The sequence below is a fragment of the Schistocerca gregaria genome, chromosome 6, assembly GCF_023897955.1.
Source record: "Schistocerca gregaria isolate iqSchGreg1 chromosome 6, iqSchGreg1.2, whole genome shotgun sequence".
Lineage (NCBI taxonomy): Eukaryota > Metazoa > Arthropoda > Insecta > Orthoptera > Acrididae > Schistocerca > Schistocerca gregaria.
In genome coordinates, this window is record NC_064925.1 from 50089692 (window position 1) to 50117637 (window position 27946).

The 27946-nt window shown below is 47.4% G+C and overlaps 1 protein-coding gene across 1 annotated transcript in view; it reads left to right on the plus strand.

Annotated features, from left to right (window-relative positions):
* Positions 1–5601: 5601 nt before the first annotated feature.
* Positions 5602–27946, plus strand: part of LOC126278389 (trithorax group protein osa-like) — a 104673-nt gene continuing 82328 nt past the window's right edge. Inside the window, exon 1 of the mRNA XM_049978487.1 lies at positions 5602–5652. The gene's annotated coding sequence lies outside the window, so the exon portion shown is untranslated. The remainder of the gene's footprint in view (positions 5653–27946) is intronic.

Genomic DNA, 27946 nt, shown 5'->3' on the forward strand with positions numbered 1-27946 from the left:
ATGTTCGACTGCTGCCCTGGCCAGCACATTCTCCAGATCTCTCACCAACTGAAAACGCCTGGGCAATGGTGGCCCAGTAGCTGGCTCGTCACAATACGTCAGTCACTACTCTTGATGAAATGTGGTATCGTGCTGAAGCTGCGTGGGCAGCTGTACCTGTACACGATATCTAAGCTCTGTTTGACTCATTCCTCAGGCGTATCATGGCCGTTATTACGGCCAGATGTGGTTGCTCTGGGTACTGATTTCTCAGGATCTATGCACCCAAATTGCGTGAAAATGTAATCACATGTCAGTTCTAGTATAATATATTTGTCCAATGAATACCCGTTTATCATCTGCATTTCTTCTTGGTGTAGCAATTGTAATGGCCACTACACAGAGGCCTGCTAGAAACCGTTCTTCCCGTGACCCACAAACTACTGGGACAGGGAAAGGAGGGCGTGATAATGGTACACAAAGAATCCTCCGCCACACACGGTAAGGTGGCTTGAGGAGCGCAGGTGTAGAAGTAAACACGGTAATGTTAATAAGGGCACGGAGCAGTTCAGTCGCAAGCAGACAGAAAACGTCGTTATTCTTGTGGGTGATCGAGGAGCGTCAAAACGCTGCAGTCGCTACGAAACGAGCACAGCTGTCTTCCGGACGCATCCGTGTCTGGACTGAGCCTACCGTGTTTCCATAATGACTCCTTTATCGACAGGGCGGTAAACCCCAATTTCCCCCTCGTCTCCGTTCCACTTTCCCCACAGCGGCAGGTAAGCATTATGCGTTCTCACCGTTACTCTTAAAACGGTCAGCGCTCAGCTCCTCCTCGCAAAGTGGTCCCTTCTGGCACTCGCATTTCCCTTGATCTCTGTCGCACAGTTCGATCTCTTCAAACCTCCCTCTTAAAACTAAACTACTCCCGAACAGGCCACGAAGGCCCAACGTTACCGACCGGCCGCCGTGTCATCCTCAGCCCAGAGGCGTCACTGGATGCGGATATGGAGGGGCATGTGGTCAGGACACCGCTCTCCCGGACGTATGTCTCTTAGGAGAGCGGAGCCGCTGCTTCTCAGTCAAGTAGCTCCTCACTTTCCGTCACAAGGGCTGACTGCATCCGGCCTGCCAACAGCGCTCGGCAAACTGGTTGGTTACCCATCCAGGTACTAGCCCAGCCCGACAGCGCTTCGGGTATCTGAAGGGGAAGCGGTGTTACCACGGCGGCAAGGCCGTTGGCAAACCTCCCTCTTACACGTAGCAAATAATGAAATGAGAACTACTCTGCCACGCATTTATAATAATTTAATGCCGATATACGTCCAATTTACGAGAATATACATCTACATCTACGTACATACTTTGCAGGTCACCGTATGGTGCATAGCTTGATTCGGGAGAGGGGATCAAACAGCGAGATCGTCGGTCCCATCGGATTAGGGAAGGATCTGGAACGAAGTCGACTGTGGCCTTTAAAGGGAACCATCTCGACATACGAAACGATTTAGGGAAATCAAGGAAAATCTAAATCACGGTGGCCGGACACAGGTTTGAACCGTCGTCCTCCCGAATGCGAGTCCAGTCTACTAACTACTTCGACACCTCGCTCGGTATGGTGCATGGCGCAGAGCACCTTGCACTACTACTGTCATTTCCTTTCATGTTCCATGCGCAAATACATCGAGGGAAAGACAACAGGCTATATGCCTCAGTACGAGTCCCAATTTCTTTTATTTCGTCTTTGCGGTCCTTAAGCGAAATTTATGTTGCCGGCAGTAGAATCGTTCTGCAATCATCTCCAAATGCTGGTTCTCCAAACTTTTTATCTCTCGCGGAAAGAACGTCGCCTTCCTTCCGGGGATTCTCGTGAATCGTCTCTGTACCACTCGCGTGACGGTCAAGTCGATCAGTAACTGCAAGCTTCAGAATAGCTTCGATGTACTCGTGTAACCCGACCTGGTGGGGGTCCCAACCACTCTAGCCATACTCGAGAATGAATCGCACTACTGTCCTAAACGCGGTCTGCCGGCCGGTGTGGCCAAGCGGCTCTAGGCGCTTCAGTCTGGAACCGCGTGACCGCTACGGTAGCAGGTTCGAATCCTGCCTCGGGCATGGATCTGTGTGATGTCCTTAGGTTTGTTAGGTTTAAGTAGTTCTAAGTTCTAGGGGACTGATGACCACAGATGTTAACTCCCATAGTGCTCAGAGCCATTTGAATCATTTTTTAAACGCGGTCTGTTTAACTCGTCCAGTAAACCGAACTTGGTCACTCACCTTTACTACTACCGGCCTTTCGTGCTCGTCTCATTTCGTAACGGTTTGCTTACGTCTAGATGTGACTGTATCAAGCAGCAGTGTACCAATTCTCTATTCGAACATTATGGGATTGTCTTTCCTATTTTTAGAGAAGGCTACCAAATTTTGTCTAAATCGTCCTTTATCGCCCTACAGTCACTCAATGACGACACCCGCCAATACACCACAACATCATCAGCAAACGGCCCCAGACCGTTACTCACCTAGTCTGTCAGATGATTTATGTGTGTAACGAATAAGAGCCGTCCTGTCACACTTCCATGGGGCACCTCTGACGATACCCGTGTCTCTGATGAACTCTCGCCATAGAGGACAACGTATTGGGTTGTCTTATTTAAGAACTCTTCTACCGTTCACGTATCTGGGAACCTGTCCTGTATGCTCGTACCTTCGTTAATAGCCTCCAGAGACGCACCGTGTCAAAATAATATGCTTAATATAGCAATTTCTCACGTTCTCATCGAGCAAGGTGGGACGGCGACCGACACATTGGGTGTAGTGCGAACGGACAGCGGTGTTCAAATCTCCGTCCAGCCATCACGATTTATGTAATGCCTGATTCACTGAAATAGCTAGAAACGAATGCCGGAGTGGTTCCCTCGGAACGTAGACGGCCGATTTATTTCTGCCAAACCGAGACTGTGCCCATCTCTGACGACCTGCCAGACCCTAATTTTCAGCCTTTCCTTTTTATTTCCTCGCTTAATGAAATGTTGATTGCTAATTTCGAAGAACGATTGCCTATCGCAGTCGCTGGGTCTAAACGATACATATCGAACGCGCGATCGTGAATCGATCATGCAACTGTGGTGGCGGGCGTTATGAGTATGTTTACACTGGTCACTAAAGCAACGACAAAAGAAGAGCGTTACAAAAATACTTGCAATTACAAAGGAGACGACTTACCTTACTCGTCGTCGGTGTTTTTGTCATGTTAAAGTCCATTACAGTGGTCTGGATGGATAATTCTTCCTGATACTCGTTCGTTTTCGGCACTGTCCACAATGAAATTGTAACGGTATTTCACAATCCAAACTGTTCTCACGAAGTTTTGCACACTTCGTACCACCACAGTCTACCCAGTCCCTTCTTCCCCCGTCTCGTACTCCTTTTTCTACACTGGATAAACATTGAATTAGACTTTTCCATGTGAGAGAATCCGCTGAAGAAACATCAAGAAGGCCAGACATCTCACTCACTAATGACTTATTTCCCTAGCAACTCACAGACAATTCGCAGACGTATGTAATTTAGAGCAATGGGAAATAGATGAAAATGACGATCACAAATAATTGATCACAACGCCCACCACCGTTGTCGCATGATCGATTTACGATCGCACGTTCGATATGTATCGTTTGGACCCAGCGACTTCGATAGGTATTCATTCTTGGAAATTATCTGTAGATTTTGGTAAAAGCCTTTAACGAGACATTGTTGTTGTTGTTGTCTTCAGTCCTGAGACTGGTTTGATGCAGCTCTCCATGCTACTCTATTCTGTGCAAGCTTCTTCATCTCCCAGTACGTACTGCAACCTACATCCTTCTGAATCTGCTTAGTGTATTCATCTCTTGGTCTCCACCTACGATTTTTACCCTCCACGGTGCCCTCCAATGCTAAATTTGTGATCCCTTGATGCCTCAGAACGTGTCCTACGAACCGGTCCCTTCTTCTTGTCAAGTTGTCCCACAAACTCCTCTTCTCCCCAATTCTATTCAATACCTCCTCATTAGTTATGTGATCTACCCACCTAATCTTCAACATTCCTCTGTAGCACCCCATTTCGAAAGATTCTATTCTCTTCTTGTCAAAACTATTTATCGTCCATGTTTCACTTCCATACAAGGCTACACTCCATACAAATACTTTCAGAAACTACTTCCTGACACTTAAATCTATACTCGATGTCAACAAATTTCTATTCTTCAGAAACGCTTTCCTTGGCATTGCCAGTCTACATTTTATATCCGCTCTACTCTACGAGACATATTCTTTACTATTACGCTGGTGCATAAGTTCGTGGCGTTTTTGTTTTGCATGTTGGAATTCCGGCTGCTGTGCGTTTATTTACCGAGTATCAGTTTATATACACTGCCCGTTTACTGTTGCTGTTTGAGTTTCCATTTTGTTGTTTTTTCATTTGGAGATAATGAGTGGAGCTGTGGAAGGTAGAAAATAGAGTGCCATTGGAGAAATCGGAGCATTTCGGACATATTCTTCTGTTTCTCAGTAGAAGGGTGACAGCAGCGGAGACAATCAGAAACATTTACCATTGGACTGAGAAAAGCAAGAAAAAGGCTTTTTCGTTTGATGGAGGATCGTTTTGAGATTAGTGACTTTCGACGTTAAAGACTATCTTCCGAATTTGATGTAGATCGTTTAAACGCGTTAAGCCACAATGAGACATTTCAATGTGATCGAGAACTGGCAAATGGAATGAACTGTGATCATTCACCATAATGCGACATTGTAGTGCAGTGGGGAAGGTGGTCTAATCCAAAATCACAAAAATCAGCATGTGGGCAAATGCTTGCGCATCATCAGTTAGCTCGGGAACAACTCCGACCATTCCTGTCCGGTATCGTTACTGGTGACGGTCAGTGGTGTCTTTATGCTAACTTAAAGAAAGGGGTGGAATGGTTGAGCCCAAATAAAGCCGTACAAAGACCTGTGCCCGTCCACAAAGATAACGTTGCGTATTAGGTGTGACGTACTGCGAATTGCGTCCTCGAGTGTAACAATCACTGCTGACATTTATTGCCAACAAGAAGTCTAGCAGACGCAATCTAAGAACAACGACCACGAATACGTGAAGCGATGCTACTCCACAACAAAGTCCTCCAACATTCTGCTACACTGAAAAAGTTATACAGGGACTGGGTTTGGAAGTCATCCCGCACCCACCTTATTCACCCGATTTTGCGCTGTCAGATTTTCACCATTTACCCTCCCAGTACAGCAGCCTTCAATGAATTTGCTTTCCGGATGCGAATATCCCCCAAACTTGGTTCGACGAGTTCTTCGGCTCAAAAGCACGTGGTTTCCACAATCGCAGTGTCGGGATGTTACCCCAAGATTGTGGACTATTGTGAACTTATGCACCAACTTCATATTTCGCAGCAGGCTCTGGAATTTAGACAGCGAGAAGGGAAACAACTCAGTTTTCTGTAAAACGCAAAGACAGCGGTGCCTGTTTACACTGACCACCTTTCGAGACTAGCTTCGTATCTTTCGCGCTGAAATGCTTTGTGCGAGCGGCGCTTCAGGGAAAGAGGGGCCTGACGTAGTGTTCTAGTGGGGTGTGCGCCGCGAGCTAGTGCAGTGGGCAGACGCAGCAGCAGCGCAACACGTGGGGTGAGAGCGAGACCGCCTCTTCTATCGGACACAAACTGCGCAGACTGGGTTTCTTTGACGAACGACTTTTGATGGTGACAGTCAAGTTTCATTTATTTCTTGCACGGCGCTTTTAGCAAAGTGATTGCCATTTTCAAGCACGTTTTTCCGTATATCGACAGTTGTGCAAAACCCACGGAAAAAATATGTCCATACGTTGTGGAATAATTAAATCAAAGAAAAGTCTCATTGACTGCAGCGAATGTTGATTTGTAAACAAATCAGTTCTTACAGTCATAGGCGTTTACTAGCCATTTCTAATGTATGGAATAGAATTAAATCGCGACGATTAGCTACTTAACTGTGTGTGTGTGTGTGTGTGTGTGTGTGTGTGTGTGTGTGTGTGTGTGTGTGTGTGGTGACTGGGGGGGGGGGGAGGGAGGGAGGGAGGGAGGGAGGGAGGGAATAGCAGGACTCTGCTAGGATAGCAGACAACTTAAGGAGGGTAGGAAGTCAAACGTGTCGACTTGGAGCACGAGAGGCACCGCAGGACACTTTAATTTCCACTGTCTATACTTTTACAAATAAATTCATAAAACTTTGAATTCTGAATCCTTCCTGGTCATGGTGACACACTCATAGCAGTGGAAGTTCGAAAACATAACTAAATAATTTTCTTTACATGTGAAATTTCATCATTTTTTCACTTACTAATGGAAGCATTTGTTGCTATAGGTACACTTTTCTTCGCAAGTAAGAGATTCGAGTAATTTTACACGACATACAAACCATACTTAAAGGTGTAGGAAACTCTAGAATTTTCCACATGTATTAAAAACTGTGGTAAAAATTGAGGTAATTAACTATTAATTTTTTTCTAAACATCAAGTTTAAAATAAAACTCATTCGTTTTTTCATAATTTAAATAAATTCTAGAGTTTCATACACCTGTAAGTAAGGTATGTATGCTGTGCAAAATTCATCAAAGAATCTCTCTAACTTATGAAGAAAAGTGTACCTATAGCAACAAATACAGCCGTAAGTGGAAAAAATGAAATTTCACATGTAAAAAAAATTATTTCGTTGTTTTCGAACTTCCACTGAAAGGAATTTGAATCCCTCCTGGTGATGCTGACAGTTTTATGACTTTATTTGTAAAAGTGTAGACACTGGAAATTAGTGTCCTATGATGCCTCTCCTGCTCAAAGTCGGCCGGTTTGACGTCCTACCCCCCCCCCCCCCCCCCCCTCCTTAAGTTGTTTTACGCGCATTAGTTTGCTACAGAAGTGTAAATACCGTATTAGTTGAAGGGGAGGGGAACGGTTTGGTTTCTCATTTTCAAAATTTTTTGTTTACTTTCACATTTGTATTACGCATGCCACTGTTTCCTATTCGTTTCGCAGACAGCACTCGGCAAAAAAGGTTGAATTTGTCGTGATAAAGGATTTTGTCAAGCTAGCGTCGAACCGAGATAGCCTGTTTCCAGACGATTACTTGTGAAAAGCAGGCAATCTGCGCACGCCTTAAGGCCTGTCTCAAACTGCCACTCGTCTTTCCGCCTATCACTTAGACATTCCAACCAGACGTTTTGTGGGGTACCGAGCAAAGACTCCACTGGGGGAGCGTGCGTTGGTCTGTCACAGGAATGCACGCCTACTGAATTAAATCACTGAAACCAAACGCAGGCAATGGGAATGAAATCCATGAAGCTATAGTGAGATGAATACCGTTCCAGAAATTCTGAACCCCCTATGAATAGTGTCGTGGTAGAAACTGCGACTGTTGTTGAGGTAATGCATGGAAACAGCTGTGTGTGTGTGTGTGTGTGTGTGTGTGTGTGTGTGTGTGTGTGTGTATTTTCCCCGCCAGCCCTGAGCACGTGCCCACACAGTCTGACTGAGGCGGTAAAATACGCTAACCGCTAAAACAGGGTTAGTGTCGGTCTGCACAAATTTTCATCGGAAGCTATGTCTATTACACTGCAGTTCCGATACTTCTCATTAGTTTTCACTGCATTTTAATTACTGTCGTCTGCTCTGAATGCATTTTACTGAAACTAGTTTCGCATAAATTCTCGCTGCCCTGCCAGAAGGAACATACTACCATTCATGTTTGACATAACATGGTAGATGAGTGGTACCCAAGATCGGGCGCTACAGTAATTTCTCGAACATCACAATGCGAAACGCATTTATTGTAGCGCCTTCCGCTGCCGTTTTAGTACATACCGACGCTCTCGCCCTGATTAACACGTTCCTCGATTAACTGTACAGCTAGTTTTGAAATTTGCTGCATGCTTCCTGGTGCCCTAGATTAGTGCTAGATTGACGAACACTAATCAAGAACTGATTTATTTTTAATTTGACCTCTACTGTGCTGTGCAAAACTTAATTTCTGCGTAATTACCGCGACTTAGCTCCCCATGAAAGTGCTTCCTGTAAGACAAGCATTGCTCTGTCGTCGCACCTACCTAGTCCTTGCTGCCTCAAAACTTCCTGCCGTCACTTCCAGTCGAGTTTTGTCACAAAGCGTCGTCTTCCTTTATTCGATTCAGTCCCTCTTCACTAGTTACACACGCCCCCCTCTCTCATCGTCTGTACTTTTGATCGTACACGTAGCTTTCATACATAACACAAATGAAATAGTTTCAGGAGAGACTTCTTACAGGTTACATCCACTTTAGAGGTCACAGTTTATTTTCCACAGAAAATTCTATTGCCACTTGGGCCATAATTCTGCTGCTCAAATAGTAAAACTCGTTGCTACTTTCAGCCTCTCGTTCTGTAATCTTATTTCCTCAGCAACGCCGGGTTTAATTCCACCACATCCAATACTTTTCCAAGCATCGTCCATTCCCTTTGTACGTCAGGGTCCATAGCCGCTCCATGTTTTAGGAAGGTCATTGTCCTGGGTAGGTTTTTATTTTTGAAATAAACTCTTTAATTCATGTTTTTCCGCTCTTTAATAATTTCCTCCCTTAGGTTGTTCCAAGCTACCCGGTAGTGAAAAAAATGCCTAGTGACAGCAGTTTAAAGAATAGAAAAATAAATCAGGGTAAACTTTTTGCCCACATCCGTCGTAGTGAGAAACTAGTCACATCCCTTCCTCCATATTAATTGTCAAGTTTTTATGTAATCGTACATTTCAAACTTCATTTTTCTATTCTTGAAGTTGCTGTAGTTTTCCTAATTTGTTTCACTGACGAGGTAGATTGGAAATGGTAAAGAGGGTGCAATCAGCCTACGGACCAAAACTATGAAATATCAGGTTTATTTCAAAAATAAAAAAGCTTACACACCACAATGACTTCGTCAATAAACTACAGGGCGTCCGATCGCACGCGTCGGCCTTGACCCGTGACGTAATGGGGCTTGTGTGACGTCATGATGGCGTGGTGTTCGGCTTGAGTCTGCCGTGTTTGTAGATGTCGTGTTGTGGTTTGTTGCGCTCTCTGGTGGTATGTTCAGGGTTTTCGTTTGTGTGGTGTTATGGGCTGTTTGCTTTTGCTAATCATCCAGAATTGTTAGTGTCGGCTGTGTTTATAGTGGAATTCGTTTCAGTGAGTTAACGGTTTAGTGTGAAGGTTAATTTAGTGTTCGCTGTACATCGTATGGTAATTTTAGTAAAATTAATAGATTGCTGTTTTTGTTCAGGAATGGATATGACGGATAAGATTAACAGTGATCAGGTCAAGGGAAGTGTTAAATCCCAATGTATGGCTATGTATGTTGATATTGGTATTGGGAGATGTTTTTGAGCCATATATGTCAAGGGAAGTTTTGATCCTAATTTATGGGAATAAGCCAAGGGAAGTGTTTGATCCAAATTTATGGGATCGGGAGCTGCTGTTGAGCTATATAGGTCAAGGGAAGTGTCTGTTTCCATATATTTAGTGGTATTTGGGGAGATCTGTGATGTCGGTTTTTTCGTCGTGTTGTGTGGTTTTGTATGGGGGTGGGTGTCTAAATTTGTTTATTTAGTTTGCCCACATCCAAAAACACCCCATTTCCCGCGCTTGTCCCGTAAGTGTCATTAGGCTTTTTGTGGAAAGTGTTTTTCGATGTATTTTCGTCCTCATGTGTACCTACCGACTTTATATGCGCCATATTGGAATCGTTGTTTATGATAATTTCCGCCATATTTGTGACGCCATGGGTCAAAGCAGACGGGCGGGATCGGACGCTTCCGTATTTCCAACTACAGATTCCGTTAAGATCTTCGAAGTTATATTGTCTCCCAATTTTATCGGCAGACCTCACTTAGCTTTCCTACATGTCCTCTGTTTCGTTCACTGCTTGCTAAACGTAAATCGGTGAGAGGCTACAAACGCGTCTGCCTCCCTACTCAACTACCACTTTACTTTCACGTCGTCATTCTTGTAACTGCAGTCTGGTTTCTGTAAAAATTGTAAATATCCGTTCGCTCCCTATATATAATAACTGATAATTATATAGTTGTGGAGACCGTATTTCAGTCAACACTGTCAAAAACATCTCTAAATCTACGAATGTTATAAATGTCGACTGGCTTTTCTTCACGCAGTCATGTAAGACACGCCATCGTGTTAGTACTTCCTCGCGTGTTTCTACATTACTCTGAAACCAAAAGTGCTCAAGTGGCTCTGCATCAGTAAATTTCTTTCGCAGAAAATTTTGGTTTTGTCATAACTGGTTCCCCTCAAGAAAAATACTGAAGGAATTTTGTGTACTGCAGAAAACATGTTTCAGGATGCTTGTTCATGTGTCCAATTCTTATCGCAATATCATTTCCCGCCAGTTCATTCGCTTTCTCTTTTTCTATAATGTCGTGATTCTATAGTTTTGAATTTCTCTTGTAGCATGCGTTGCCACTTTGCACAATTTTTATAGGCGTCTAGTTTTTTACTGTAGTTCATTTTTATCAAAGATGAACTAAGTTATTAAAATGGCATGTCCTTCAGTGGAGTTGTTTCTCTGAAGCCCTCACTATTTCAGCTCTCTAAGATGTTCTGTAAGCACCCATTTTTAGGTACTAGGTGACGTTGCTTAATGTTTTTCTGAAGTCAGGGAAAAGCGACACATTTGTACTTCTTAAATCGTGGACCGTGTGAAAGAACAGAGCACGCTTGTAGAATGACTCTCCGGTTCTGCGTTGGAGAGGACCGTTTCGCAGGACCGGGAAAGTACCAACGCCCGATGTAACTTCCCGGTGGAAGGCGATCAGTGGGGGCCAGTGACTTGTAGTGCCTGGGCAGAAGGGCGCTGCCCGCGAAGCCCAGGAGTCGGCCTTCGTGCCGTGCACCACACAGGGGTGCAGTCCTGATTTGCCAGGAAATTTAGGAGTACGCCTCACCGCCTCTCGACCGGCGGGTTCGTGAGGCAGACTTTCCCTTTGAGAGAGAAATGCTAAAACATGTTGGACTTCCCTGTGTTTTAAATTTTCAAGTTGAATAGTTTGCAGTGCGGCTCCTATTAAAGCAAGACTTTCTTTTTTACTGTATTTGGTCCGGTGCGAGGAGGTCATTAGCCATTTGCCGTTGTGACGGCGTCGGTGAAGGCGTCAGGGTACGGTCGACATTTTCCGAATGTCTCAAATCGGTATACCACTAGGTCACAATGCAGTAGAATTCATAGCCTTGAACGTACCTACTTCAGACGCCGATCTGTCAAATTCATGCCAGTTTTTTCTTTTTGTGGAAGCTGGCGACATTCTCGCATAAAATACGGACTGAGAGTGATAAGTATAGTCCAAGAAAGGGGTTTGTCATCCTCACGATGACAAATATCGTAACTGGAATATAGTTCGGAATCTGTGGACTGAAATTGCAACTTTATTTGAAGACCAGAAGTGGGTAACATCTTTATCGGAAATTGTATGCCTAAATTATAACCCCAAAAATTAATTCCTTAAAATGACAATGGAGGCGTATCTTAGTTACTGCAGTGGAATTTTTTTGGGTTCGGGTAGGTGGTATCAACTGTCTACAGGGTGTTAGAAAAAGGTACGGCCAAACTTTCAGGAAACATTCCTCACACAAAAAGAAAGAAAATGTTATCTGGACATGTGTCCGGAAACGCTTAATTTCCATGTTAGAGCTCATTTCTTACTTCTCTTCAAATCACATTAATCATGGAATGGAAACACACAGCAACAGAACGTACCAGCGTGGCTTCACTTTGTTACAGGCAATGTTCAAAATGTCTTCCGTTAGCGAGGATACATGCATCCACCCTCCGTCGCATGGAATCCCTGATGCGCTGATGCAGCCCCGGAGAATGCCGTATTGCATCACAGCCGTCCACAATACGAGCACGAAGAGTCTCTACATTTGGTACCGGGGTTGCGTAGACAAGAGCTTTCAAATGCCCCCATAAATGAGTCAAGAGGGTTGAGGTCAGGAGAGCGTGGAGGCCATGGAATTGGCCCGCCTCTACCAATCCATCGGTCACCGAATCTGTTGTTGAGCAGCGTACGAACATTTCGACTGAAATGTGCAGGAGCTCCATCGTGCATGAACCACATGTTGTCGTACTTGTAAAGGCACATGTTCTAGCAGCACAGGTAGAGTATCCCGTATGAAATCATGATAACGTGTGCCATTGAGCGTAGGTGGAAGGACAAACTAAAATGAGCTCTAACATGGAAATTAAGCGTTTCCAGATAACTTTTCTTTGTGTGTGAGGAATGTTTCCTGAAAGTTAAGCCGTACCTTTTTGTAATATCCTGTATAAATGTTATTACTGCTTGCTGGTGGCTGTCGGTTGACTGACGTGGTCTGTGCTTGTTATAGGTATTTAGTGTCTTATTCTAAAACTTCTCTTTTTATTTCATATGTTCGCTGAAAAACTCATTGAAGGTTAATTGGCATACGGGTATGTCTGTTCTACTGAATTTATTTGGAGTTGTGCCGTGTGTCTGTAATACTCCTCTCCAAAGTCACCACGAATCACCTGTGGCGTGTAATAGGATATTTCTCTCTTCATGTAACGTAATTGTAAAACTTCTGTGGTTACTTCACTGAGTAAAACCAGTATAGTACAGAGCGCGTTCTTTTGAAAACAGATGCGGCTCATTAGCGTGTATTAGGCGTATTTTTAAGGGCATTGTAGTACCCGTAGCCAAGCAGAGGCGTCCTGGCCCCCATCCCGTCCAATGAAGTTAAAACCTAACCTCGCTGACAGATCAGTCTAACGTAATCTTAATCCCTCCAAAAACCTAGTCGGTGGGACGCAGTTTTTGGGCAACGTTGTGGGGCGGCCTCTGGCGGCGCCACCGTGTTAACGCAGCCTCCGTGTCTCGCTTGTAGGTGGAAACTTGTCGCCAAGATGTGGCGTTGCTAAATTAAACTTCTGCTCCAAAGGTATCTCTAGGCACCTCTAGTCTTTTATTAAAAGGGTGCACGGAATTAATCCTAACCAAAATAAAGCTTTACTCTGACGTAATAACAATCATAACTAAAATACCTGTAACGGATACGCGGTTACTACTCTTGTATCTACACGTGCTCCATCTAATCGGCCGACCGATCAATTTCGTGACAGCCTACAGACGTCCCGACCGACTGCATTCAGGAATTACAGCGCCGTCCTATTGAGATTTATCTTTAAGTCATTCTTTGTTCTAAGAGATCCCGTTTGGTTTTACACAAACAGATATGGGGCTTGTCTTGACTGTTGGAGAGGTAACAAATCCAAAAGTGGAGAGAAAGCTGTGGCCAGAGAAGTGGCTAACTCAAAGAAACAAATTCACCCACTTTCGGTCACTTTAGCTGGGAGCTGATAATTTTCGTAATTGTATAAGAATGGATGGATTGTGCATTTCGGTGCTGAACTTAAATCCTTCACAAGAAACGTCATGAGAGGCTGTTAACTGAAATTCATAGGCAGTGGCAGAAGTTGAGAATCTCAAATTGTCGTTGTATCCTCACAATTATTAACTGATTCCTGAAACCTGCAACGTGATTTGAGTGAAGAAATATATAATGGTAAAGCAAAATAAATAAAACATGTTCATGTAAACATTAATTTACATATGTAGCATAAGATGACCTGTATGCTTAAGAAAGTCATTTCAAATTCGAAGGAGGACTACAGATAGTGGTGCCGCCCATCTGGTAAGTACATCAGATACATAAGTGATGCATTGAGCGACAGAGCTGCAGAAAAAAAGCATGCTTTGCTCTTCATAGCCGAGGGCTTGGATATAGGCTGGACCGTTTTGACACTCCAATGCAGCAACTATGTTTAATGAATGAACTTCCATTGAATTTAGGTATTTGTTTTTAAATGTCATTTCCGGTAAGTTTCGGAAACAAAACCTAAAAATAGGAACACAGAAGGTCGACGGACTTCCATATACCACACGAAACCATTTTGAATTCGTCAAAAATATGAAAACTGCTTCGTTTCTTATCTCTGTATTGAAAAAATTATGCAATGCTGAAAGTTGTTAGCATCTGTATTGCTATACTCCTTGCACATCCATTTCCTACAAACGTCTGCAGCCCTTAAATTGCCGACCGCGGTGGTCTCGGGGTTCTAGGCGCGCAGTCCGGAACCGCGCGACTGCTACGGTCGCAGGTTCGAATCCTGCCTCGGGCATGGATGTGTGTGATGTCCTTAGGTTAGTTAGGTTTAAGTAGTTCTAAGTTCTAGGGATTTATGACTACAGATGTTGAGTCCCATAGTGCTCAGAGCCAACCTTTAAAGAAACCTCAAAACAGTTCTGCCTCTATTTCTTATTCGTGGACCATCTTCCGGCTTTCCTATACACACTTCTGCCACACAAACATGCTGTTTTAAGTCAGATAACAACCATAATTTTATTCCACATTTCCCTTTGGGTTTGGAGGAGGGGACTCCTCCCTCAGAGTGGAACCAATTGCTCATCCCCAATGATATCTTCGTAAGGAACAAACATTTTAGGAAGTTGTTCCAGGAACATTTCACAGTTTGAGAGAGTGTGGGTTTTATTTTGTCAAGTTGTGCAATGCGTTGCTCTAACAAGTACCCTTTGGCTCCTGGAAGAAAAAAATTCCACCTCACACTACTACAGAAGTCAGCCAGACGCTCCTAATGTATCATCAAGAACTGCTTGAAAAACATTCAGCAACACATCTTCTGGAGTCGTCCAGTGTAAGGAAAAAGACACAAATATTCTCTTAAGTAACTAGTGGGTTTCTTGGGTGCTGGAGTATCGCTAGTTAGTGTAAGAAAAACATTAAACGACCGAAAAATATTTATTGCAAAAAATGGAGAAATGAAAAAATTTTCTTATAAATTCATGAAATTCCAGGTTCTTTTCGGAACAGTATATTTCTTATGTATAGGAATGCTATTAATTTACAAAGTATGGAAAGGTTCTTTTCTCCCTTTTCTTTAAGAATCTTATTTACTCGGCAGAATGGCTGAGGGCCGCACCTCCACAACTTGAATAACTTTTCTAGGTATGGTCAAGGCTGTCATGTGAGAAAGGTAATGGTGTGTACTGTTATGGAGGACAGATGGGGCTCACGTGTGCTGTAGCGCACAATACCGTGAGCTGCGACAATTGCTGCCTGTGTTGCTTACTGCTGACAAATAACCCACCTATCTGGATTAACCTTTGCCAAGCACTCTCCCTACGCCTTGATGAAGTAAAGGACTCGTATCTGCATCTAGGCTAACTATTGGTGTGGTACACCAGTCAGATAACCAGTCTACCGCGATGCCACTCAATACTCACTCGCAGGCGTTTAACTAGTACTGTCAGTGTTCACACCGCATAAGTGTGGTAGCCAACACAGTGAACAATGCTTCATTGCGAGTGACTCAATATAGAGTATCTCTGATTTGCTAATGAGAGGTGATCTCCCAGTGAAGTACTGAGGAGAGACTTTGTTCCTCACTCTTTCAGTGCACTCGCTCTTGTTAAATGTTCCCACTCAAAGAGCGACAATGGAACGGCCCCTTTTTCTGGAAAAGTTGCAAGGGTATATCATTCGCTGTCTTCCCTCACTCCTCTGGCTCTTTGAGTCAGAAATATTCCGCCAATCAGCATTGCTCTTTTAAACGGGAGAAGGACGTTTCGTTTAAGTCGGCCAATGCGGAAAGATGTAGCATCTCGTTAGGTGTATACTGTCCTCCTGTGAACTCCGTAACTATGCAGTTGGTCCATCAAAAAATGCGTCTCTTGGGCACTACAACACAATGTAGCGGAATCTGCTTTAAAGTCTAACACGGGGGTCATTATCCCTTAGCTCTGGCTGAAGCTGTGCTCTCTGGGCGTTCGTTCCAGTTGAAGTGTGTGTGTTGACTCACCCCTCTGAAGGGACGGGCCTTCCAGTGGCCCGACTGCCTCCCTAGAACAAAAATTCCTGTGGCCGTCATGTTGTGTACATCAGCATCGACTTTTTCGACCTCAGTGCGCACTTCAGATTTACTTACTAGATTTGCATATTGCTTACATGAATTCATACAAAATTGACCCTACCTTGTCGAGTTTTGGTTTGAATGCAGTGTCTTGCTGTGCAGAATAGGATTGTGAGGACAGAATATGCAAGAAATGTTCAGAAGACCAGGCCACCTTTAAAGTTATGATAGCAGCCAGGAAGTGAACGCCCAACAAGTCAGATGTTGGTCACCTGTTCTGCTGTAGGGTGTACAGACCTACAGCTGTACTTCATTGCTGTAGGAAGTCTTAAGGTAGCCAGTTCCCTTAATGCGTGACAAATGTTTGTTCTAGCTATGTGCTAGTAGCTGAGGTTGTGGCGGTTATGTTGTTGCTACCAATTTCAACAACTATAAGTTTATACAAACCTGAAGAATAATAATTTTCTGCAAAACTGTATCACTTGAAGTAACTTGCATCACAGTAGTTACAAGCATCTTAACCATCACAGAGGAAAATTGCATTCATGATGGCTGTAAGAAGTGAGTTTTCTGCTGTAACGTAGATATACTCATACACTGAGATAAGTCATAGGCTACTTCCTAGAAACCTGTCTGACCTCATTTTGCCTAGCGCAGTGCAGGAACTCAATGTGACAGGGAAATATTGAACCATACTGCCTCTGTAGCCGTCCATAACTGCAAAAGTGTTGTGTGGCAGGATTTCGTGCGTGAACTGTTCCCTAGATTGTCCCATCATTGTTCAATGAGTTTAATGTCGGCCGATCTGGGTTGCTAAATTATTTGCTCAAATTGTCAATGTTCTAGAAATCAATTGTGAAAAGTAGTGGCCTGGTGACATAGTACATCGTCATCCATAAAAATCCCGTAGTTTTTTGGCTGAAAATGATCTCAAAGTATAGGAACATAATAATTTCCAGTCAGTGATCGTTTGACCAGAGGACCCAGTTCACTCCATGTAAACAGTCCACAGCATTATAGAGCCACCACCAACTTGCACAGTGCCTTGATGACACCTGGGTCCATGGATCTGTGGGCTCTGTACCACAATAAAGCCCTACCACCAGCTCTTTCCAACTCAAATCTCCCCCCTGGGGGTCCGGGGTAAGAATAGGCCCGAGGTATTCCTGCCTGTCGTAAGAGGCGACTAAAAGGAGTTTCAACATTTTCAGCCATTCATGTTATGGTCCAGCGCGGCCCCAAAGACCATCGCATCGACACCAGGGACTTTATCCTCGCCTTCGAGAGAGACCTTCTCCCAGAGAAGGTAAAGGTGATGAGCTACCGGTGCGACGTGCGACCTTACATCCTGCCTCCTATGCGCTGCTTTCAGTGTTTGTGCTTCGGGCACATGTCGTCACAATGTCAGGCTGAGCCCCTTTGGGGCGATTGTGGACGTCCTCTTCGTGAGGAACATGCATGCACCCCACCACCTCTGTGCATCAATTGTCCTGGCCTCCACTCGCCTAGATCTTAAGACTTCCCCGCATATCAGAAGATGACTCAATAATTAAAAACTTCGGACCGTCTCTCTCATTCTGAGGCCAGGAAGAAGTATGACCGCCTCCATCCCGTGACGTTAACAACTTCATTTGCCTCAGTCGTGTCCACTCCTTCCACAGTATCCTCACCGCTATCCTGTCCCCCCTCCACCTCCTCACCCCATCCAGGTCTATGCCTCCGCCTCCCAAATCCCTGCCCCCTCTGCCCCAGGGCACACCCTTCCTCCTCACCCTCCACACCTGAGAAGCGGTCATCTTCTCAGGCGTCCATCGGGGAAACGTTCCGGACCCCAGCTTCTGAGGTCCGGTGTTCCAAAACGGACCCCGCTCATGAGGACCTTCTTCGCGTCCAGCCCACCATCGCCGTTCCTCATCGGACTTCCAATAAGGCCTCAAAAGAAGTTCTCTTTATCCCCCTCTCCACCCTGGCGCGTTTCGTCTGACGCTCCATCCGTGAGTCGCTGCTCCTGGCCGTCCTCTGTTTTGCTGGGACACTCGGCTGCCAGGCACTCAGCTGGCCTGTCGTCGGAGAAAGATGCTGCCCTTCCTACGCAACCCAGGAATGCAGAAGCAGCAGCTGGCGACGACTCGATGGAACAGGATCCGCCTCCCGCCGATCGTAGCGTTGTTCCCTCGAAACCTGGCCCTCCGCAGACATAGGGGTGACCAGCTCTTCACCCGTTTCGTTCCCCCTTTCTTCTGACTAGCGATGCCTTTGTTACATTGGAACATAAGAGGTATTCAATCTAATTGGGAGGAATTAAAACTGCTCCTCCACCTGCACTGTCTCCTCATCCTTGGTCTCCAGGAAAACAAGTTGCGCCCAACTGACCGTATTGCTTAGAGCAGTCTGACCTCGACCCTGTGGACGGTATTCCAGCTCATGGTGGGTTCATGTTGCTCGTTCGTGGACGATGTCTATTACCATCCTATCCCATTGACCACTCCACTCCAAGCAATAGCTGTCTGTATTACTCTTTCTGCCTTTACTTTTTCTTTTTGTACTGTCTACACTCCGTCATCCGCAGTTATATGGGCTGACATGATGCACCTGACTGTTCAGCTTGCTCCGCCGTTTTTATTGTTTGGCGACTTCAATGCCCACATTCCCTTTGCTCTCCTGCTTCCTGTCAGAGAGGCTCCCTCTTGGCGGATGTCTTCAACCAGCTCAATCTTGTCTTCGTCAATATTGGCGCCCCGACATTCCTCTCGGACTCCTCACACCTACTCCCACTTGGAACCTCTCGATCTGTTCTACCACTCTTGCCCGTCGGTTCGAGTGGTATGTCCTTTCTGACGCCTATTCGAGCTATCATTTCCCCTGTGTCATTTGTCTCCTGCACCACATCCCATCCCCACGTCCTTTGAGCTGGAACATACTGAAAGCTGACTGTGGACTTTACTCCTCCCTGGCGACCTTTCCGGACCACGATTTTCTCAGTTGTGACAGTCAGGTCGAATACCTCATGGCTTTTATCATCAATGCTGCCGAACGTTCCATTCCTCGTACTACCTCTTCTTCACGTCGCGTTTCCGTCCCCTGATGGAATGAGGCTTGTAGAGATGCTATCCGTGCTCGACGACGTGCTTTACGCACCTTTCGCCGCCATCCTACGTTGGCAAATTGTATTGGATACAAACGATTTCCCCTCCAGGGGGCTCGCGGTCCTTTCGTGAGTACGTGCGTGGCGAGCACGGGGCCCCGAGCTATTGCAGCCTTCCTTCCTTTTTCCGGGCTGCATTTCCTTTCCCTTCCCCTCCTTTCCTGTCCTTCATCCTTCCCTCCGACCTCTCCTCTCCCTCTCTTGGTGTCCCTACTTATGGTGTCCTTCCTTATGTTAGCCCTGCTATTCTCCTGGTTCTGTTGACCTTGCAATTTGGCCTTGTTCTGTAATTCCTTCATCCATTTGGTATTCTCTGGTCCCCTCTGGGGTTTGACCTCCATCACTAAATTTTCTTCCGTAGTGTGAGCCATTTGGGGAAGAGCACCTTACCTAGTGTCCCCGGCGTGTGCCATCATCATTGATTCCATCGTTTCCTTTACGTCGTTGTTTGACGCTAGGGTCCATAGCCAGCACGGTAGCCAGCCCCTGTGGTGGGGTCGCTATGTACCCTTTTGGTTGAGCCCCCTGAAAACACAGGGATCACACGTCTGATACCTGAGCTGTGACCTCCTCATGTAAGCCTAGGAGTGGTTGCTTGTCGTCCTGGAGCATCGGAACTCCCAGCAATGGCCGCCGTGCCAGACGGTCCTTGCTGTGGCTGGGTGGCGCCCATGAGGAGAGCCCCTGATCGGAGTGGGTGGTATCAGGGCGGACACTATGCTCATGAAACGCATAAGAGTCCACAACTCTGGCCGTTCTCCGGCCGTCTCTTTGACTGGAAAAGATTCTTCACGCACTGCTTCCTCTGCCCCTTCCGCCTTCCCTTCCGTGTCTACCCCCTGGGAGGAGGGCCAGGCTCGTCGGCTGGGGGCGAAACCTTTCCCTCGCTATCTGGTTTGCGCCAGAACTGATGGGGATACTTTTACTCATACGAAACCTATGTTTTTTGTTGAACACATCGAAGACAAGTTTGGCGAGGTGGACTCTATCAGCAAGATGCGGTCAGGGTCACTGTTGATTAAAACCGCTTCAGCTACCCAGTCTGCAGCTCTCCGTGCCTGTACCCATCTTGGTACGATTCCTGTGTCAATTACCCCACACCAGTCCTTGAACATGGTGCAAGGTGTAATTTTCCATAGAGACCTCCTCCTTCAATCTGATGAGGAACTTCGGGACAATCTAAGCCGGCGGGGGGTTCACTTTGTTCGGCGGGTTCAGAGGGGTCCGAAGGACAACCGCGTTGACACTGGTGCCTTTATCTTGGCCTTTGAAGGGGACACCCTCCCTGAGAAGGTCAAGATTATGGTCTATCGGTGTGACGTGAAGCCATACATCCCACCACCTATGCGATGTTTCAAGTGTTTGCGTTTTGGCCACATGTCTTCGCGCTGTTCGCAGGCCCCCTTCTGTGGTGACTGTGGACATCCGTTCCATGAGGGAAGTTCCTGTGTTCCCCCTCCTGTGTGCGTAAATTGTCATGGGAATCATTCTTCACGGTCACTGGATTGCCCAGTGTATCAGAAAGAGAAAAAGATACAGGAGTATAAGACTCTTGATCGTCTCACCTATACCGAGGCCCGTAAAAAGTATACACGCCTTCATCCAGTGACCCTGACAACTAGTTATGCTTCAGTAGTATCTTCACCTCCTCCTCCTCATTCCTTACCCCAGTCCCGAACCCCTTTCCTCCCCCCTCCCCCTGCGGTTCCCACACCATCCCCCCCGGGCACCGCTTCCTCTCCCCGGCTGGAGAAGTGTCCTGCTTCTTCGGCGTCTGCCGGTCATGGGCGCCCCTCGCGGGATCCCCCTTCCCGGCACCTTCCAGGCCAAAGGTCTGCTGCCACGCGGCCACCACGAGAACCACGGTCTGCGGGCCCCCAGATCGCCCGCTCTCTTTCTGTTCCCGATCTTGCTGTGGCTGGCTCCATTTTGTTGCACAGCCCTCCACGATCCCAAACAGAAAGAAAGAAGAAGCACAAGTCCCGGGTCAAGGAGTCTCTGGTATCGCCAGAGGTCTCGTCCCCATCTTCACAACCTAACTCTGACCTGTTATTCATGGATGTCGCCCCCTCCTTGTCGGTGACGGGTGGTGACCCACCGGCATGACTGACATTAGCCTGTTCACCCCCCAATTGACTCATCGTTCTTTGGCTATCCAATGGAACTGTAATGGCTATTACCGTCACCTACCGGAGTTGCAATCCCTTCTTTCGTTTTACTCTGCGGCTTGTGTGGTTCTACAAGAAACTCATTTTACTGGTGGTCACTCACCAACCCTCCGTGGCTTCTGTGCTTTCTGTCGAAATCGGGTCGGCCCCTACGGGCGTCTGGCGGAGTTTGCACGTTGGTCCGAACGGACATTGCCAGCACGTGGATTCCTCTCCAAACTACATTGGAAGCAGTTGCTGTTAGGATCCACCTGGACTCTGGGGTCACAATTTGCAATCTGTATCTCCCTCCTGACAGAACTCCTACACCTGCCTCCTTAAGTGCCCTCCTTCAGCAACTTCCTCCTCCCTTCCTTATACTTGGCGATTTTAATGCACATCATCCCTTGTGGGGCAGTGCATTTCCATCTAGTCGGGGTCATCTCATTGACCAGTTTATTACCGACCACGACTTGTGCCTTCTTAACGATGGCTCCCCTACCCATTTCAGTGCCGGTCATGGTAGCTTTTCTGCCATTGATCTTTCTCTCTCTTCTCCCTCCCTCCTCCCTTCCCTACAATGGTCACCGCACGACGACCTTTGCGATAGTGACCACTTCCCGTTGATTCTCTCGCTCCCTTCCCGCTCCCCCATGGACAGATCACCTCGTTGGTCCTTCCAACGTGCCAATTGGCCTCTGTATACTGCACAGGTCGTTTTTTCTCCCTCATTGTCGGATGGTATTGATGATGTCATACGTGACATGTCTGACGCGATTGTTCACGCTGCTAGCCTTGCTATCCCGCGCTCATCTGGACCATTTCGCCGCCGGCAGGTCCCTTGGTGGAGTTCGGACATTGCCGTTGCCATTCGTGATCGCCGTCGAGCTTTGCAACACCTTAAGAGGCATCCATCCGTTGCCAATCTTATTACCTTTAAACGCCTTCGCGCAAGGGCCCGTTACTTAATCAAACGGAGCAAACGGATGTGTTGGGAACGCTTTGTTTCTTCCCTCGGTTCTGCTGTCCCTCTGTCGCGGGTATGGGCTACACTTCGCTCTCTCCAAGGTTGCCATCGGCAGTCTACCCTCCCGGGTCTTCACCTCCCGGATGGCCTTTGCACGGACCCGTTGATTCTCGCGGAACACCTTGCGACCCATTTTGCAACAGCGTCGGCATCAGCCTCCTATCCGGCTGCTTTCCTTCCCCAGAAACACCGGGCCGAAGCTTCCGCCTTATGTTTTACCCCCAGCCAGTCAGAATCATACAACGACGCTTTTACTGAATGGGAACTTCTTTCCGCACTCTCCTCTTCTCATGATACGGCCCCTGGCCCAGACTTCATTCATAACCAACTGCTTCAACATCTCAGTGCTCCACAACAGCGACATCTTCTCCGGGTATTTAACCGTATTTGGCTCCAGGGTGACTTCCCTTCTCAATGGAGGGATAGCATCGTGGTTCCCGTCATTAAGCCCGGTAAGAACCCCCTGTTCGTCGACAGCTATCGGCCAATTAGTCTGACGAACGTTGATTGTAAGTTACTTGAACGGATGGTAGCCCGTCGGCTCACTTGGGTCCTCAAATCTCGGCGTCTGTTGTCCCCTTACCAGTGTGGCTTCAGAGAGGGACGGTCTCCGATCGATCATTTACTTCGCTTGGAATCCGCAGTTCGGCAGGCCTTTTCCCAGCGCCGCCATTTGGTTGCTGTATTTTTCGACCTTCGCAAGGCCTATGATACGGCTTGGCGCCATCATATCTTACTTACACTTCATGAGTGGGGTCTTCGGGGCCCACTCCCGATTTTTATCCGCCAGTTCTTGTTTCATCGTTCGTTTAGGGTTAGGGTTGGTACAGTTTTAAGTTCTCCGCGAACCCAGGAGAATGGCATCCCTCAGGGTTCCGTATTGAGTGTACTTCTGTTCCTCATTGCTATAGATGGACTTGTGGCCTCCGTCGGTCCTTTGGTCACTCCTGCTCTGTATGTGGATGATTTCTGCATTTGGGTTAGTTCCTCTTCGATGGCCGCTGCAGAGCGTCAGCTCCAGGGTGCTATACGGCGTGCCTCTGCATGGACCATCTCACACGGATTTCAGTTTTCTCCTTTAAAATCGCGAGTGGTCCACTTCTGTCGCCGTGTGACAGTCCACCCCGATCCAGAGCTCTATCTCAATGCACAACGATTACCTGTGGTCCCACAGTTTCGTTTCCTTGGCCTTCTTTTCGACAACAAGCTCACTTGGCTGCCTCATATCAGACGCCTGAAGATAGGATGTTTCCGTAAACTAAACGTCCTTCGCTTCCTTGCCCACACCTCTTGGGGTGCTGACCGTTCCACTCTCCTCCACCTTTATCGGGCCTTAGTGTTGTCTCGCTTGGACTATGGTTGTCAAGTTTACGGTTCAGCTGCCCCTTCTACATTGCACCTCTTGGATCCGGTCCACCATCGTGGTATCCGTTTGGCCATCGGTGCCTTCCAGACTAGCCCTGTTGATAGTCTCCTGGTTGAGGCTGGGATCCCCCCCCTTTCCGTTCGGCGCTCCCAGCTTCTGGTTTCGTATGCAATCGCTGTCCGTTCCTCTCCCACTCATCCTTCCTATTCTATCCTGTTCCCTGCCCAAGGAAGTCGCCCACCTGACTCCCGCCCTCGGGCGGGTTTACCGGTTGGGCTCCGCCTAGCGTCTCTTCGCCGTGATTTTCAGCTTCCTTCCTTTTCCTGTATCCCACGTTCCCTCCCCAACACACCTCCTTGGTTAGTTCCTCGGCCCCGAGTTCGGATGGATCTCTGCCGAGGTCCGAAAGATTCCGTTCCCCCGATGGTGTTCCGTTGTTTTTTCCGCCGCATTTTATCTGAGTTTCGGGATGCTGTTGTTTTTTACACTGATGGCTCTAAATCTGCTGATCGTGTGGGCTATGCCTTCACCTCCTCTGTAGGCATGGAAAATCATCTCCTGCCAAATGCATGTGGGGTGTTCACTGCGGAATTGATGGCGGTCTCCCGGGCCCTGGCCTTTATTAAACAGTCCAAGCTCAATCTCGTTTTGTTATGTACAGACTCAATGAGTGGCCTTCAGGCACTTGACCAGTGTTTCTCCCGTCATCCCTTGGTCTCCTCCATCCATGACCATCTCGCTGATCTCCACCATGCTGCTTGTTCTGTTAGCTTCCTTTGGGTCCCTGGCCATGTGGGCATCCAAGGAAATGAGCTTGCTGATCGTCTGGCTGGGGGAGCAGTCTCTTACCCCCCATTCCCTGTCACCCCTCCTGTGGCGGATTTACGGCTTCATCTCAAATCCCACTTTGCGCAATCATGGGCCACATCCTGGGAGGCTACCTCCTTGTCTAATAAACTTCGTACGATTAAGGTGACACCTGTCCCATGGCGTTCTTCCTTACGCCTCTCGCGAAAGGACTCAACCACCCTCTGTCGTCTTCGCATCGGCCATACCAGGCTGACCCATGGTTTTCTTTTGCGTGGTGAGCCACCCCCACTTTGTGGTTGTGGAGCTTTCCAGTCAGTGGCCCACATTTTGGTGGAATGCCCCCTTCTTTTAGCTCTGCGTACTAAGTACAGACTTCCCTGCACTTTACCCTTAATATTAGCAGACGATTCCCGGATGGTTGAACTGGTTCTCAGTTTCCTCCGTGAAAGTGGTTTTTATTCTCAGTTTTAAGGATTTTCATCTCCCTCTGGAGTAGGGGCAGGGCGGTGAGGGTTAGGATGTCTCCCACTGTAGGCTGTGCTTGGAGATTCCTGACTCCCCTCCCTGGCCATGTTCCTTCTTTTTTCCCTTTTACTGTTTTTATCGCCTTTTAGGTTTGTTTAATCCCTTTTACAATCCGCCCTTTTACACTCTGGCGGTTGAACGCTTTTAAATAGCATGTGGTCTTGCTTGTACTGCTTCACAGGTGGGATATTTCCTCTCTTGAGTTTGCCCATTTACTGACTTCCCTCCTTGTGTTTTTATCATTGACGACACAACTGCACTTCTTTAGCCTTTTACCTTTTACCTTTTATCGTTTTTGACTCTTCTGAGCTGTCCCTCTGTCGGAACTGACCGTCTTTGTAACAAGGGACTGATGACCTTGCTGTTTGGTCCCTTCAACCCCAATCAACCAACCAACCAACAAACGATTTCGAGCGCAACGCCGTAGAGTCATCAAAGACAGCAAAAAAGCTTGTTAGGCCTCTTCCACCAGTTCCTTTAACAGTTTTACTCCCTCTTCTGTCGTCCGGGGTGGCCTGCACTGGCTGTCGGGCCTGAAGGCCCAGTCCTTGGTACATGGCCTGACTTCAGGTAATGAGGTACTTGTTGATCCTGTGGATGTCTCGAACGCCTTTGGCCGCTTTTCCGCGGAGGTTTCAATCTCCGCCCATTACCACCCTGCCTTCCTTCCCAGGAAAGAGGCAGAAGAGGCTCGGCGACCTTCCTTCCACTCGCTGAAGCTGGAAAATTATAATGCCCCCTTTACTATGCGGGAACTCGAACGTGCACTTGCAGTGTCCCAGTCCACTGCTCCGGGGCCAAATGCCATTCACGTTCAGATGCTCACACACCTTTCTGCGGCAGGCAAAAGCTTTGTTCTTCGTACCTACAATCGCGTCTGTACCGAAGGTAAAGTCCCCATGCGTTGGCTTGACGCCGTCGTTGTTCCTATACCCAAACCTGGGAAGGATAGACTCCTTCTAGTTACCGCCCCATTTCTCTTTAAAGCTGTATCTGTAAGGTGATGGAGCACATGGTTAACGCTCAGTTAGTTTGGATTCTTGAATCTCGACGGCTACTTGCCAATGTTCAAATCGGCTTTCGTCGCCGCCGCTCCGCTGTTGACCACCTTGTGACCTTGTCGACATTCATCATGACTAACTTTCTGTGAAAGCGCCAAATGGTAGCCGTGTACTTCGATTTGGAGAAGGCTTATGATACCTGTTGGAGAGGAGGTATCCTCCGCACTACGCACAGGTGGGGTCTACACAGACGCCTACCCCTTTTTACTGATTCCTTTTTAACAGATTGAAAGTCGGACGTCTTCCTCCAGGAGAACTGAGTGCCTCAAGGCTTCGTATTGAGCGTAGCCCTTTTTGCCATAGCGATCAATCCCATTATGGATTGCATTCCACCTAATGTCTCAGGCTCTTTTAGTCGATGACTTCGCGATCTACTGCAGTGCCCAAAGAACATGCCTCCTGGAGCGCTGCCTTCTTGACAGCCTATACTCATGGAGTGTGGCTATTGGCTTCCGGTTCTCTGAAGAGAAGACGGTTTGAATCAACTTTTGGCGATATAAAGCGTTCCTTCCGCCATCCTTATATCTTGGTCCTGTTCTCCCATTCGTGGAAACGACAAAGTTTCTAGTGCTCACACTGGACAGGAGACTTTGTCTCTGCATGTCTCTTATTTGGCTGCCCATTGTACACGTTCCCTTAATGTCCTCAGAGTTCTTAGTGGTTCATCTTGGGGAGCGGATCGCACTGTCCTGCTTCGCTTGTATCAGTCCATAGTCCGATCAAAGCTGGATTATGGGAGCCTCATCTACTCGTCTACTCGGCCATCCCTCTTACGCCGTTTCAACTCCATCCACCATCATGGGTTGCGTCTTGCGACCGGAGCATTCTACACTAGTCCTATCGATTCTTCATGCTGAAGCTGCCGAATTACCATTGACCTACCGGCGTGGTGTACGGCTTTGTCGGTATGTCTGCCGGCTGTTGTCAATGCCCGACCACCCATCCTATCAGTCCTTCGTCGTCGATTCTCTCGACCGTCAGTATGGGTTGTACGTGTCTGCCCTGCTGCCCCCTGGAGTCCGCTTTCGTCGCCTGCTTCGAGAATTGGATTTTGCCCTACCTACCACCTTCAGAGAGGGTGTGAGCTCGACACCACCTTGACTCCAGGCTCTGGTCCATACTCACCTCGACCACAGCTCGCTCCCGAAGAAGGGTACTCTGGCTGCAGTGTATTGCTCACGGTTTGACGAACTTCGTGCGCGACTTGCCAGTCACACCTTTATCTACACTGATGGCTCCAAAACTTACGATGGTGTCGGCTGGGCCTTTGTCGTCGGGGCCGTCACCTTTAAATATGAGCTCCTCGGCCAGTGTTCCAGCTTTACGGCCGAGCTTTTTGCTCTCCATCAGGCCGTTCAGTATGCCCGCCGCCACCGCCATTCATCGTATGTACTCTCTGATTCACTCAGTGCTCTTCAGAGCCTTGGAGCTGCATATCCGGTCCATCCCTTGGTGCAACGTATCCAGCAGTCCCTCCATTCTTTTGCTGATGATGGCTCTCCTGTCAGCTTTCTGTGGGTTCCCGGCCATGTAGGAGTGCCTGGGAATGAGGCTGCTGATGCTGCAGCCAAGGCTGCAGTCCTCCTGCCTCGGTCAGCCTCCCATTGTGTCCTGTCATCTGACATTAGTAGGGTTGTTTCTAAGAGGCATGGTGGTGGGATACTTGGTCATCACTTCAAGGAAACAAGCTCTGGGCCGTAAAACCGTTCCCAACTGCTTGGACAACCTCCTCCCGACCATCTTGGCGAAAGGAGGTCCTTCTGACCAGGTTGCGGATTGGGCATTGCCCGTTTAGCCACCGCTATCTGCTCTCTGGTGACGCAGTCCCGCAATGCCCTTGTGGTCATGCATTGACAGTGCGCCATGTTTTATTGCCGTGTCCCCGTTTTAGTCAGTCTCGTGTTGT